The sequence below is a fragment of the Antedon bifida genome, chromosome 1 (genome assembly GCF_963402885.1).
Source record: "Antedon bifida chromosome 1, ecAntBifi1.1, whole genome shotgun sequence".
Taxonomy (NCBI): Eukaryota; Metazoa; Echinodermata; class Crinoidea; order Comatulida; family Antedonidae; genus Antedon; species Antedon bifida.
In genome coordinates this window covers 7,962,868-7,979,118 of record NC_136226.1, presented here as the reverse complement: position 1 = coordinate 7,979,118, position 16,251 = coordinate 7,962,868, and the positions used below count along the sequence as shown (strand labels likewise).

The window sequence follows — 16,251 nt, the reverse complement described above, 5'->3', positions numbered from 1 at the left end:
ATGACGGCGAGAACTTACCGATCACGTGTGCTCTTATCTGGTCGATGAATTGAAAATGAACATTGCACTGATGTAACGTCGGATCTATTGCCGAAATCCTATCGGTTTTGATTACGGTAGTAAATTCATTTTTTTAAAATTACGGAATGCAATGATAAACCATCGAGTCATTAGTCCTAAATGTTACAGGTATCACAAACATTATCAGTGATGGCCTAATTTATAACTAAAAATGTAAATACAGAATTGAAACTACAATTATTTGATATATTACAGTATAACATTATGTAGCCTAAAATTCTCACTAACTTGAATACTCGTAAACAGGGTTCATTTTCATGGCTAAATAATGTTATTTCAATTTGTTCAGCTTAATTGAAGTAGTGGGTGTCAGAAAGTTGGAGGAGCTAAAGGTGGAGGGCCTAGTACGGTATTACTGTAGTTAGCATGTACCTGATCCTGGGTAGCCTATCTATTACAAACTGTACATCATTCATACATAGTAAGTCCATATTATTTCTAGACTTGCATACATTATTGTCTATAAGATAATAAGATAGATATTACAATGTCAAATAGATAATACCATACTATAACATATGGCGAATTATTTCACATACTGTTGTAATCATTTTGTTCGATTTGAATCTTCAATTGGTAGAATGAATTTTCTCGGAGTGTATGTTAGGAATGTTAATTTTGCAATCCGTAGTCTAATCACGGATTTGAGCAGTACAATATACCGTATATATTTATACCGTTGCATTATCGTTAGGCTATTGTCAAAAAATTAATCATAATTATGGATATTTTATGGATTTACAAAATGCTATTTTTACATATGGATACTTTATGAATAGGTAAATGACGTCATTCACATAATATCATTTTTATCTCAAGATGGCGTAATAATCAATGCTTGTATTTTCTATAAATATATTTAACGTAGGTCATTTGGACTGTGGTAAGGCTTAGTTCCCACTAGCGACGCAACGCAAGGACGTAACGAAACGTAAGTGATTTGACCAATCACAACCGATGGTTGTTCAGTGGCTTGTCATTGGTCAACTCGCTTGCCTTGCGCGTACGTTCTTGCGTTGCGTCTCTAGTGGGAACCACGCTTAATACTGTAGAAAATTGATTCAACCTATAGCAATTAAGAAAAGTAACAAAGCAATGATAATATATGATATCAATTATACTGATAAATAGTGATAATTAAAGAGAAATGGTAATAATTATTCTGTTAGGATCATTTAAAGGTGTGAACTCAAAATGACACAGGGACTTACATCCGACATTTCAAAGCGTTGGATCAGTTGAATTTATAAACAATTTAATGTGGGAAAATTAGTGATGTGGTCTGTAATACATTAGGCAGGACTTTTCTTTAGTTGGAAATAACATGGTTACTTTGATAAAATTATTTCATGAGAAGAATTACAACAGTTATATCGCCCTCTCTTTACTACAGTCATACGATTCAAATTTGTTCAACAATTCAAAATAACTAGATTTGAACTCGTCACCTTGACGAGTTAGTTATCCGCACAGCAAACGCCACGTACACGTACGTTAAAAAAATAAATATAGCTATTTTAAATATAAAACCTTATTTAAAAACAAACATTTGTAATTTAATTTTAGGGTGCAAAGTGTTAACACCATGATCCTTGAGTTTGCTTGATGCAGAAACATCTCAATCCATATTAATATGTCAATAGTTACGTCACAGTTGTTATTGTTATTGTTAACAAAAAGTTATATCGCTTCACATTGTACCAAATAAAAAAAGTGACTTTACAGTTAAGTTATATTCTATATATTATTATTACCTGCTGTATTATTATTGTTGCCCTAACCCCCTCTACGTTCCCGAAACTGTTTTAACGTAGACTTATTACGCAACAACCGGTTGTATTATTACTCTAGGGTGTGTAAAATACAAGCTGTAGTATAGTCATCAGCTTGAAATGTTTCTTTTGCAAGTAATCATGAATAATGCATGAGCCCAATAATATTTTCTATAATTATTATTTATTTAATCAATGTTTAGTGTTTTAATTATTTTAATGTTGTCAATTTAGTAATAGTAATGTAGAGCATTGACACATTTACAGATTAGTCTGCATTCACACCAAACTGAAACAAAATTCGGAGAACATTTATTTATTTTTTAAATTTTATTTAGGTATAAAACACATATACAAAACAGCAGCCATTGGCTGATAACGTTTGTTTACAATCAATATACAAATTTAAAGTAATAGATTCATCATTGATTGATCTAAAGCTCTGTCTACACTATCAAACAAAAAAAATGTGATGTGCCCATAATATGGACACGATGACATCATATCACATCATACTTTTTCTTCAAACTAGTTTGATAGTGTAGACAGAGCTTAAAGCTCAGGTACAGGCTTGAATTTTAAATATAATATCTGGTTAATTGTATATAAATCAAATATTTGTAACAGAAATCAAGACGAAAAAACATGAATTTCCCTTAATATGGTCAAATACAAAATTTGGCAAAATTCTGCCATAAAAACCAGGAAGCCTTTTTTTCAGTAGTTAGGTAGTTTAACCTAATGTAATAACATGTCTGGTGACTCCCTAGAAGGTGAAAAAAGATGGTGGATATACGGTGGATAATTTTTGCTATAGCATGAAAATAAAAATCTGAAGTTGAATAAAAATACCAGAAATGTAAAATTCAAGTTATATTACATATATTTAGTCATCTGTTAACATTTTTTACCACACCGTTTATTTTTCATAGCTTTTTAAAATTCCTCTCTATTTACAACATTTGTGTACAAAAGAATAGAGATTTTACTGTGTAATTTGAACTATCCCCCCACTGATAAGAAAGTGCTTATTTTCAACAAGCTTGTGTAACACAAATAAAAAGCCTAATAATTATGAAACATAGGGGAAACTATAGATCGATAATTATTGGAATGTATGATCAATAGAAATTTTTTGCCCGCACCTGGCCTTTAAGGGTTACTTTTTGCCACGCCGAATCAACTTTTAATTCCGTGTAAATCTAAGTAAACGAAATTATATACAATATATAAACAATCTCCACCAAACCAAATAGAACATAACATGTATTGTATTTTAAAGAGAATTAAAACATTGATTTTCAAATTTTTTCAGCACTAATGCATTTTGCAATTCTTATGATACTAAGGGAGTTGTAAATATGTCTTGTCACACAATCTTTAGATAAATCATTGTGATTCGTAAGCCTCCATTGTACCTTACTCACATGGTTGCTTATGTTACGTACTGTGTAAAAGATGATATTAGAGTTGTACGCAACATGCGATACGATATAAACCCCTTAAATTGATACCGTATTTAAATTTCATAGTAAATTTCTATAGTTATTTTGTCCTACTTTATTTTAGGTGAGAGAGGCACTTGCTTGCTGCGGCGTCCCTTTTCCACTTATATAATTCTTGTCTTGCATTATATTAATATGTTCATTATCGGTTGTATATTTATAATGTTAGTATGTATTTTTCTCTATTAGGCCTATTTGTGGAAATAAATATATTTATTAATTATATATTTTATTGTAACTGACTTTAGCAGTTTCTAACGACTTTTTTATGACGTGCCATGAAATTGTACCCCCGCGCAGTTTTTTGTACCAATAATGAATTATAAAATATGTTTTTTTGTTGAGTTTTGTTTCATCTGTTTTGAAAATTAGTGGTTTGTAGACCTAGGTGATTAGGAATCTGTTGATGATGTTTGACGAATTTTGAAAGTTGTTTTCGGTTATCAAATTTATAATTGAACAAGAATTTCGTTTGTAATTATCTAATTTGTCGTAATTAGCCAACGTGAATCCGAACTCGATTGTTATAAACGGTAGTAATTGACAAGTTGCAACAAAGCGCACTTGTTGGTCAACGGTTGACGTTCCATGGGTTGTCATACCGCGTGGTCACCAAGCTAACGCACCCATGCACCTTTGTAAATAAAAAAGGCGGGTGAAATTCGCGCAGAATATTGTCTCCTATCGTGTATTTGCCCTTTACCCTATCATTAAAAATGGCATTACAAAAATCGAGCCACACATAAGCAAAAACACACCGCATGGCGAGCCTAATAATAGCATCGTTGACGCTGACTATCGAGTTCTCTAGCATAGAGGGGTTGTACACTGACGCAGGTAGACGCCTAATGACCTTAATTGACTGGCCAAATATCGGCGGCTTTGAACACCACCTCCCTGGTTATGATTGAGTTTTGGCAACGATCTCCAACAACGAGTCGCGTGCGACACTCCGTACTCGACGCTATCGTTCCGTAATTAGTAATCATAGTCCGCGCGTAGAATTTCAGTCGAATCATTTTCAGTAAGCTGTAATTGGATATGTTCGTAAATGTTGTGATTTTCAAGATAATTTTTCCTTGCATGCCTTTGCACTTTCTACTGTGCACGCAGTCGTAGTAACGCCAGGGGCTCCCCGGCTTCAAAAATAGTCTTGTGACCTTGGCGGACCTAAATCTAAGCTAAAGAAACGGATATGGTGTTTGGTTTCATTCAGTTAGTTAGGTAGTATAACGAATTTGAAAGTCAAGGTCAAGGTGGTTATGAAGTATATATAATAAGAAATATAATACACAATTGAATATTGATATGAGAAAAGTTGACAGCAACACGAGAACTAGTGTTTCAATCAAACTGATCCAACCTCAAATTTTCTATTTAGTTTGACGGTAGTCACGGCCTAGTTTCCGCGACCAGTGTTGTCATCGCGGATGCTTCACGTCTTCTTTTCCAGCGGGTTGTCGTGCTGCACTAAGGCCCACAGACTTCGCACTTGATTCGCTTTACCGGTGAGCAAACACTGTATTGAATTTGTCGAATTATCAACGAGCTACCCACCGAGGTATCTCTGCCAACGCAATCCTGTCCTGTGTATGATTAAATTACAACGTAATTTCGTAATTATTATCGCATGTTTCGGGATTGAGAGAGGCAAACTGGCCTAGGTATAAGGTTGCTATCTACCGACCGAGTGCTTCAGCGGGAAATGTCGGCTTCCAACGGATTCACTGTTTCTTTGACGTAAAAATCAAGCCAAAGATTCCTCTAGATAATGTAGAAATATTTAAACTAACAAGCTGATGAATGTGGAAGAGACAATCTTCAAACAAAGACTTATCTTACGTAAATAAAGATACCTATAAGAAAACGTATAGAATTTTATGCCAGATGTTACACAAAATGGCCTAATTTTCGAATAGAGTCACAAACATACTGTAAATTCAATACTCAGTCATGGAACCACTCGGATTTTCAAATGAGTCGAATATTTGAAAGTTTTAATATTCCACATTAAATCATGGAGGAATTATTTAAGTATAATCTATAATCTATTTCATCCATGATATACATTAATAGTATATTAGTATTGTAGGCCTGAACATTGAGTAATGTTCGTCGACGATCGTTCTATGTAAACAGTACGGTAGTTATTCGAAACATAGGCATGCTAATCATCTTATGCATACTGTTTATTCAATTTGATTGATATAATAGCCTGATATATAGACATTTTCTATATTAATATTTCTTTTTGAAAATATTTATTTATTTGTTTCAATAAAAATCTGTATTTATTCATACAGCGTACAAGATAAACACTCGTACAACAGAAGGTGTTCTTCCACGAGTTCATGAAAATGTTCCTATTTATTAGACTATAAAAACAATTAAAATTTTAAGAATAGCATAATATTTCGTTCGTGTAAACATAGATCCAACCATTTGTTTATAATTAAGCCTAGTTTAATTAATATTCCATTAATTAATAAATCACTCGTGGTATGTAGGCCTAAACTGGTATATGGTTGGTGTTTAGTAACATTAATTTCTTTCAATATATATTGAAATGTTTTACATCTAAAGAATTATTGAATTGAAATATATTTATGTTCACATCCAGGCAATGTACCATTACATCGGTATACGGTACGCTCCTAATTAAACTTTTAGTTTCACAAACCAAGAACAAATATTCTTAACCCAATAACTATAACTCATATAAAGTTTATAATAACTAGGGCGCGTATGGTACAGTATGTCAGGCAGCCATCTTGTTACATATTTGAAACATATTCTCAGCAGGTATTATGTCACCAAGCGATCTTATAAACAACGCTCAATGGTGTTGCATTTTAAAATTAGGATTAATAATTAACTACGAATAGTAGTAGTTAAATTAAAAATACTTGGTTTTGATATTTAAAAAAAAATGAATATACATCTATACTGTAAAAGATTGAAATATTACATATATTATCTACCTTTTTTCGTTAATTGTTATTCTGTCGTTGGTTTAACTGTAAAGCTGTTTATCACTATCACATTTTATGTGACAAAAAAATGTGATGTGCCCATATATGGACATGATGACGTCATATTACTACCATATTTGGGCATATCATTACCAACATATTTGGGCACATCATACTTTTATTGTCAAACTAGTTTGATAGTGTAGACAGAGCTTAACTTGAAGATATCATTGCAATAGACCAATATGGATATGTTCGGTTTAAAAATACATTTCATTTCAATTTAATAGCGGTACTGTACCGTAAACTTTATGTGTGAAATTCAAAATTCAGTACAGCCTAATGCATTGCTTGTCATACATCAATTTCAACACAATGAATTTTACATCATAATTTAATTATACATATTTATTATCATATACTCGCAATATTTAAACTCGAAATTGCAGAGTCACGGAACAATTGGCCAAAACTCATCGAATGAGATACTTTTGCCAAATTTGTCAACCTTGAATTAAGGTAGTCTAAGGAAAGCGCCCTGTCCTATTATTACATACCTAAAAGCTGTCAAAACCTACTAAGCTAAGTTATACAGTGCATATATTAGGGCATTATTCAAAAAGGAAGTTTTCCATTGAAATTTTGCTGAGCCTCCAGGCACAGAGATACCTCAGATTTGCTGCCAGATCACATATCCAATTTCAATTCATTAAAAATGTGGTGTTGCCTCGCACGCACCGCCAGATTCAATATATTTAAAAATGTTATCGAGGATGGCTTTTATTTTTTTAATCGATGTTTTAATTGTCCTTAAATTGTTCCATTCTTTGGAGTATATAGGCTTAAGGTGTGGTTGAACCACTAAAATTGTACGAAGAAGGAATGGACTTTCCTTGAAACCACGTCTTGTTTGTACACAATTATCATCGTTATCATAATCGTAATCATCATATCATCATTCTCATCACCACCGCATTTAATTTTTCTCACAATAAAATACAGAATGTAGAAAGATTACACCGCTATAAAGGTACGCCACACATTAGGCCTATAAATTAGACCTACATAACTAGTAGTAGTAACATTTATTTGTGACAAAAAAAAGTGATGTCCCCATATATGGACATGATGATGTCATATCACTACCATATTTGGGCATACCACTACCATATTTGGGCACATCACTTTAAAAGTGTAGACAGAGCTTAACTTGAAGATAATGTTTTTTTCTAAACTATTTTGTTTATCATCTTATTGTTGTCTCTTACGTTGTTAAGCGTACAGTTGTTAATACTGTATAATCATTATAACCATTATCACCATTGTCATTCTTTTTCATCTCCATCAATTATTATTATCATTAAACATTTGTCAGAAGTGATCACCCACTGACTTGAGTGCTGCATTTTCTAATGTCATCTAATAATGTCTATACATGTCACGTGATGCTTTCAGTAATATCTGATAAGTAGACTCATGACGACATTCTATAATTTTAAATGTAACATCACGTGACCCATGTAAGACGGTACATTTTTCCTCTTTAGAAATTAGACCTTCATTTTGCTGTTAATCTAGTGAAATTGTGCCTCATAATTTTCACTCTGGGACTCATTTAAGCACTGTTATCATTTTGATTGTTGTAGTGATAACATTTAGCCGTTTTAATATTGGAATTGGTCTTTTTCGTATCTACAGATTCAAACACATTATGTTTGAAAGTGTATCCAGGGATGATGTTTGCGGCTTTTCTTTATTTTATTGTTCTTTAGAATGCCAACATTTGTGGTAAACATAAATTGTATAGAAACCACCTATTTCGTTGTAAAATCGTTTGGAATTGGAATTAACGTTCTCTTTTAAACTTTCTCTCTCAAGTTTTTCTTTATTATCATAAATTAAAACAACGTTGATGAAAAATTAATACATTATAATAATATATTTTTCAATGAATTGAAACAATTGCAGTAAAAACACAAATCAAATAATCAAGATGAATACCCCGAAACATAGATTTCAATAATTATTATTTCAATAATAATTATTATTTTCAATAATTTAACACATTCTAGCGAAGATGTGTGTCGTTTTCATTAAGCAGCGCCCTCTTGGATTTATAAATATATAAACTTTTTTTACTCTACTGACCAATAATCAAAAAGAGTACCACTGATGTACTGTGAACTTACTTTTAATTATTTATTTTTAATGAACTTATTATGAGGTTATAAAGGTCATATTTAACAAAGCTTATGTGTTATATACAGTAGGCCTATGTTAAATAGAGGAGCTCCGTATATTGTAGTGTCAACAAAGATTGACCCTCGTTCAATTCAGGGGAAATGTGCTAAAGGAGGGTTCTACAATCAAAGTTTCTGATTATCATTATTATTATTAGTGAACGAATGATTAATTAATTCACTAACGATAGTGATGCGGTTAAAAATGACAGTGGTTTTACTTATGGTTACACCCTGGTTGTGCTGCAATAGATACCTCCATGGTCGGTGCATTGCGTTTAATTGTGTTGATAACGTGGATACACAGTCAGATGTTGTTGAAGGATTACCCGAGACAGACTCCATCTAATTGATATTTAATGTTCTTACTTATGTAAACAATAAATCAACATATAAATCTAATGAAAATACTTTTAATTAATGATTTCCATTCAACAAACTTTAATGCGGCTATCAAACAGATACCTGTACGAAGCTTGTCTTTCACCTTGCAGTAATCAAAATAGCTTTGCACCCGAGGTTTCTCGCCCTCTGGGGAAACATGGATATAGCAAAACAAACTTTTATTTTATTTGTAATCAAGCGCTAAAAAACAAACAATCGAAGCAAAATATTTGCCCTGAGGGGATAATCTAAATCCCAGGTATCAAAAATTGCTAACTACTTCCTTTCTAGCATCTGTAGTTTCGTTTAAGGTTAAGTCTTCATTGGCCATTTTACTGTGTTTTCTTTGGATACAATATATCACAAACTTCACCTGAGCCAACACCATGGTGCCTGTGGCAAAATATTGGCATTTCCTCCGCGGACGCTGACGTCTTGCCAATGGGATAGCATCGGCCTACGATGCAAGATGCAAACTAAAAATACTTGTAAATTTAGGTTTAAGAAATAAAATACTTATTATTTATACCTTAAATATTGTAACAAACATTATTTTAAATTGTGTTCTCTTAAAAAGAAAACCTAGTGAAAAAAAATCACTGAGTGTAGGACTATATTGTAAAATAATGCTTTTTAAAATAAATAAATTACCCTATAGAATGAAGTTAGATAACACTATTCGACTGGTCACTCGCAAACACAGTGATACTCCCACAGCTCGAATACTTATCTGCTCAAAATAGCCAAATCGAATGTTCCTTATATTAATTCCGAGCTATTTTTAAATTACCGTTAAAAGTGAAAAATAATAAAAAGTAAGAAATGAAACTAGCTTGTTTTGTTCTTTAGGTTGCCAATGTTCCGTCGTCTTTTAGATATAACACCCAATTAACAACACATTTTTTAAAAAGTGAAAAGGTAAAACATTTCTCTAAAGTTTCTTGGAATTTAAAATAAACAGAAGATTATGTTCTAATTTCTCTTGGGAAAGTTGTTAATAAACTTCATCAACTTTCTTACAGAAGTGTCTTTCAGTTTGAACAGTATAAACCAAGAGGGACTTCAGTAATAATATTAATAGGTCAAGGGTCATTATTCACATCTGAGCGATCACTTATACCTAGTGTCGCTAACCTAAACGGATAAAAAACAAATAATAAATAAATTATAACATTCCAGCCTTCATTGAAAAATATAAGCATCCAATGTCGATTAGCAATAAATTATCTCTCTCAACCTTAAACCACTATTATTACATAACCATGTGAGTATATAGACCTATGCCAGGCCTGACATAATTCAGTTAGGCCTATATTGATATTCTCTATTATAAACATAACTGTTATCTATAGTCCATAATTATTATAAGGCAACATATTGTTGCCAAAACAGCTTCTGTTTCATGTTGTTGTCAATAATGTTTTGTTTAAGGGTTAAGGCCTTATTCACTGACGATATATATATTTTTAAAATACATACAGGTAATGAATTGCCGCATTGAATTGAATCCACTGTTAGGCCTATGTAATTTGTTATTAATCAACATAAACTAAAAATGGTGCATTACCCTTGTGTGGCGTTAATTTCGAAAATGTTTAGTTTCACAGTATTATAAACCGAATTTTTCTGAAAAATTCACCATATTAGACGAAGATTTACACTTTATAAATACTTGATGATATATTATTAAGTCGCTCTTCTATCATCTATTCCTTTAGGCTCTTTTCAGCGCGGTTTAATAACTTAAATTGCTTTACATTATGTCAGAGCTTGGTCAGAGGAAGTAGGCTAAAAGTACACGAGACTTTATTTTCCGTGTAAACAGATCTAATGATCTTCTTCACACTTGCTTGTTGCGGTAGATTAATATCAACGTTTAAAACGAACGGGAAAAATAAAATAGTTTAAGAATAGTGTAAGAGCAAGACTGAGTTATTGTACCCTTTTATAACTCTTTTCAATACTCCACAACTTAATGTTATGTAATGTACTAGGCCAAACGATGCGCAGGATTGTTAGCTTTTCCAAATCCTCCCGTAAAAGTGTGGATGGAGGTTCGCGAGTCACGCAGCCTATTAAGGTTTTTTCAACACAGTCTACTACATGTAACTTATTTTAATTTATTTTTTAATTTCCAGCACTAAATTCCCCTATCCGAATACTGTACTGTAATTATTAACATTATCTTATTATTTATGTTATTCTTTTATGTAGGCCTAACTGTAACTTTTTTATCTGCTGGATTAGGAAGAATAATTTATTTCGTTCCAATTCGCGTTTTAAGCTTATGAGGCATCAGTCCACGACCTTGTTAAAACAAACTCACTGTGGTAGGCCTATTTATTCGTTTTAAAGCTTTATTAAAAAATGAAAAAATGATCTGAAATGAACAGGTTTCAGCCTACAGCGTCGTTACAGGTTGGTCCGATCTACAGTTTGATGTAGGCCTAATATCATCGTTTTTATAAACTTCCAAGTGGATCATAAAAGTTGTATTCAACTGACAGTGTTATAAAGTTGCATGAACAGGAAACAAGTCATAATAATATCTTTCTCTATAATATTTATTATCAACTTGGATTCACGGGTCACCTTACTAAACATCATCATTGTATTAAACATATCTCAATTCAATGAATATAAAATAGTTTAGAGCATTATTAATATCAGTTAATACTGATAACTTATTATTAATTATGATGACTTCTTACTGTCGTTAGCCTACTCATTTAAATAATATTCCACAACCATGTACAGGTGGTTAGAGTATATACCTTACGCTACCTCACTACTAAACGGGGTTTCAATGTGGGTTTTAATTTAATCCGCTGCGTTGTTTAACTTCATCATAATTCAAGCTAGCAATGAATGTAACCCTAATATTTACATGAGTAAAATGAATATCTGAACAAAAAATTCTTTAACTACGTAATTTTCAACATGAATACTTTTTACTCATGCAACCTGTCTCATTTAAATAGTAATCTTTCATCTGTACTGTAGTACTATTATTAGTAGTGTTTGTCAATGGACAGTCCATCAGCAAGGGTCTTGATGTAGGACAGGATAGGCTCAATAATATGTGAGTAGATGCACTATGAGATAATAATAATTTGTATATTAATATATTTATGTATCCTAATTATATTTTTCTACTTAATCGAAATACTATCCTCACATTCGTCGGTTCTACTTAAGCTGTCATTGTATGAACTTACGCATTTGTCCATATTTTACTGTAATATAGGCATTTTGTTGTCTGTGTCTAGGATTTTTAATGACAATTTCTGTTTCTCTAAGAAATTTATATTTATAAACGTCCTCCATTTTTAATAGGTTGATGATGCCTTGGTGATGTTAGGCCCACTTCAATAATCCTAATGCGTGATTTTGCATTTCATTTAGTATTTTATTTTCTGTAGGCCTACTCGTAGGCCTACATAATTCAATAGGCCTAAAGTAACCAACTTTCACGTAAACTTATAACACTATTTATATGTCGACTATTAGTATTTATATATATCATACACCAAAGAGCTTTTCATGATACATTTCAAATCGGAAATACTTTACTTAAAAATTACATGTCAAGATTACATGTCAAGCAAGCGTGGGCATTTGTGGATTTTCTTAAATCTTCTCGTGACGCAAGTTTTAAAAATCATAAATTTTCCTTTAAACGCATTGTACTCAAACAGTAATATCTTGCGCATTACGCATATACATACTACTTACTGGATCGAAACTAACTCGAATGTAATATCACATTTATGTTTGAGCATTGGAAAAAAAAATCAGAAGCTGATCCAGTGATATACCATGGGTGTAGTCATTTTTCTTAAATGACAATAACTAATCGAGATTGTAAATCACATTAGAAGTTATTCACTGATTACACCTTCATTATTCTAACTCGACACTAGTTGCAACAGCTTAAAATAATCGTAGTTTTCATGCTATGCTTTTAGTGTCGCAATCCAAAGTACAGAAAATATTGGATTGCTCCCGTGTTGCTCGTTGAAGAAAACCTTTCGGAAGCTTTAAAACTAATATAGTTCCACCACAGCAACATTGACGGCTACGAAATGAGTTTTTCTGGCGCTGTTGAAATCGACGTTTGCATAGTTTCAAGTGTGAATTGTAAAGGTATTACTCCTTAAGTCTCTCTAATTACAGATCCAAGGTCACTCAAGAAACTAGTAGCACTAAACATGTCAGGAGAGGATTTTTAAATATCTCGCTAAGATAAATGATAAAACAACACATGCGTCCATTTTACTGGATTTTTTATTCTCAGAAATTAGAGAGATTTTAGCGAGTTAGCATTAATAATGGTTAAAGTAGGAGCGTTGCTAAAGTAGATGATTTCATAATTGCTTCATATTAGCGATGAAGGAAAGAATTAACGAATCGCGTCGTAAAAAAATTAAACTTTTGCGCAATAACAATTTACAATATTATATTTTAATCGTAAGAATACTATTTTGAAACTTAATGTAATTATTTTAAATTGATTAATTGATTTATATTTTATTATCATTAAGAAAGATAAACGTATACAGGCTAATTTTATGGTAACATTTAGTTCATAGGTTATTTCTGTTGTTAATTGATAAATTTATTTTATTTGAACAATAATAGGCCTAATTTGAATTTCGCATAATAAAATATCTGTTACAAAAAGTTTTGAAAAATCTGCAACTAAAACAAAGGGCCTATAAAACATTGTATATTTTGTAATTTAATTGTAATCCTTTCTTTTTCTAAATAAATAACGAAATATATATTATTGTAACTTTATTGTGAATAATAGGTCCAGGAGTAATTAATAATTGATGTAGTTTAAAACATCTTAACACTACCTAAGAAAAATCAAAGTTAGTAAAGAAATGAATACACAAAATAAGACAAATAAACACAATTAGACAGACAAAATGTTTTTAATATAAATTATAAATATTTTTTTTCACTACTACAAAGCAACTTTTTTTCTACAGAAATATTTATAACAAAAAAGACTTACTTTGTACCGATAAATTAAGACTCTATATTTATTTTTCTCTTCCTCACATAACAACATTTTTTTGCTCCATTTTTGTAATCATATAAATCACATGTTTGTATAGGCCTATGTGTTATAATGTTTTAAAACTTTTAATTTAAAAAAAAGTAGGTCTTTAAGTTTTCTACTAGGCAAATTTACACGCGCGAATTAAAATCGATGGCTAATGCGCATGCGTATTCATTTTTGTGTCTACTTTAGTGACGCGAAAAGATGCGCAACCAATAAGAGTTCAGAATGGAGAAAAGAGAAACAAACTTAATTCTATAGGCTGAAAAATAAGAAAATAAAACAAATTGAGGTATACATTTTTTATAAATAGGAGAATTAGGAATGCTAGATCTTTTAATTCATAATTTCAAACAATGCATCGATAAAGTAGACCTCCATTTTTATATAGGCCTGTATGAAATACATGGACCTACTCAATGGAATTATAGATTATTTTTTAAAGTCTCTTGCAGATTAAATCATTTATTAAATTAAATACATTTCACTTTCTCGTTTGAACTGCGGTTGTGGTGTGTTAACATTTAATAGGCAAACAGGTAAATGAAAAATGTGTCATTATTTAGGCCCAATGTCGATCAATCGTCACCTTCACTTTATTATTCAGTGCCGACCCGGTAATAAGTGAGCAATAGCTAGATATCAAGATGATCTCATTAAAAACTTCGCCCATAACAGCATACTCACGGTACCACGTGACCATTCGAGGAGAGAAAATCTTCCTTTTGAAATTTCAAACTTGTGTACCTGAAAATCGAAAAATTAGATTAGCGTGAAAACGCGGTCAGCCCCGATTCGAACAAAAGTGACAGAACCAATACGGGCAAACCTACATGACTTTGCGACTGTGTTCTGTTCAGGCTGGTGTCACTTTCAATTAGCGTCTTCGATAGACCTAAGCAGCCTCAGAATTTGATACTACATGTCCGAATATGATTAAAAATTACTAACTGGTGGTGTTAAAAAAGGTGGGTGAAAAAATATAATTGTAATTTTCACTATAGGCCTAACCTTTATGCTATAACAGCTAAACTAAATACAATCGCTTATTAAAACAAAATTATTAGAAAATTCGTAATAGAAAAAGTAAAAGTAAAACAAAAAAGTTGAATATCAAAATGTGAAAATTAAATAACCATGTTTAGGTATTATTTTATTTTATTCTTCTAACATTAATATACAGTGGTATCCTGCAATAAAAATTGTGAATTACATAAATACAATACAAATTGTAATATTGAAAGCAATATTAGACAGACACATTACATTTTAAAATAAAAATGAATACAACTTTTTTTTGTGGATTTATGTCCTGATTTAAGACTTTATTAAACTGCCATTATATGCTTACTTCGAAAAACTGAACTGGATTTTAATTTGTTTACATAACAAAAAATTATATATTATTTACAACTAACCAAAAATTATTATGGTAATTATTGATAAAATGGTAAAATTGAATATCAATTGCCTCGGAAGCTTGCATAGCTAGATTTATCAATAAATAACAATTTCAATACATTGTAACTATCCTGTAGGTATACATCGCATTTTAAACCATTTTGACTGGCGCTCACTTGCTCAGGCCTAGGCCCATACCTAATATGAAATACAGTAAAGGAAAAAGTAAAAGAAAAACAAAATCAAGGTAAAGTGTGGGTACCTGGAGGAATAAAACAAGAAATATTATAAATAATAATTAATATTATATTGAGCATCAAAAGATCAAAGTTATTTTTTACAACTTTTAATTTTATCGATGAATTTATAATTGTTTAAAATTGAAAACATTCTCTTTTAGGATTTTAATCGCAACCATTCCAAGTACATTATTCTCTGATGTTTGCCTCAACAACCTGACAATTATTATTTCCATAACAAGAACATTATTAACAACATACTTCAAGACACGTGAATGTTATTCTAAAATATACGAACAAAAAAATGTGTAATGTTTTTACCATAAGTTATTTCGGCATGCGTTTAAAATAAAAATATTACCAATACTTCAAAGTAATAAATTTTGCAAGACATTTTTGACATCTTATCCAGGAAGTGTTGATTTAACATAAAAATACTTTGAATCGTCGAAACGACACGAATATTCATACATTATGCTAATCCTGTAATTGATAGATTAATTTATACTAATCAAAGCGTGGGACAAACCAAAATGTAAATATTAATATTAATAGTTTTAATAGTATTGTCTAATACAATTTGGAA

The 16,251-nt window shown here is 31.3% G+C and overlaps 1 protein-coding gene across 1 annotated transcript in view; it reads right to left on the bottom strand.

Annotated features, from left to right (window-relative positions):
• LOC144840108 (inositol hexakisphosphate and diphosphoinositol-pentakisphosphate kinase 2-like) overlaps positions 1-16,251 on the bottom strand; it is a 230,941-nt gene that overhangs the window by 65,828 nt on the left and 148,862 nt on the right. The window lies entirely within an intron of this gene.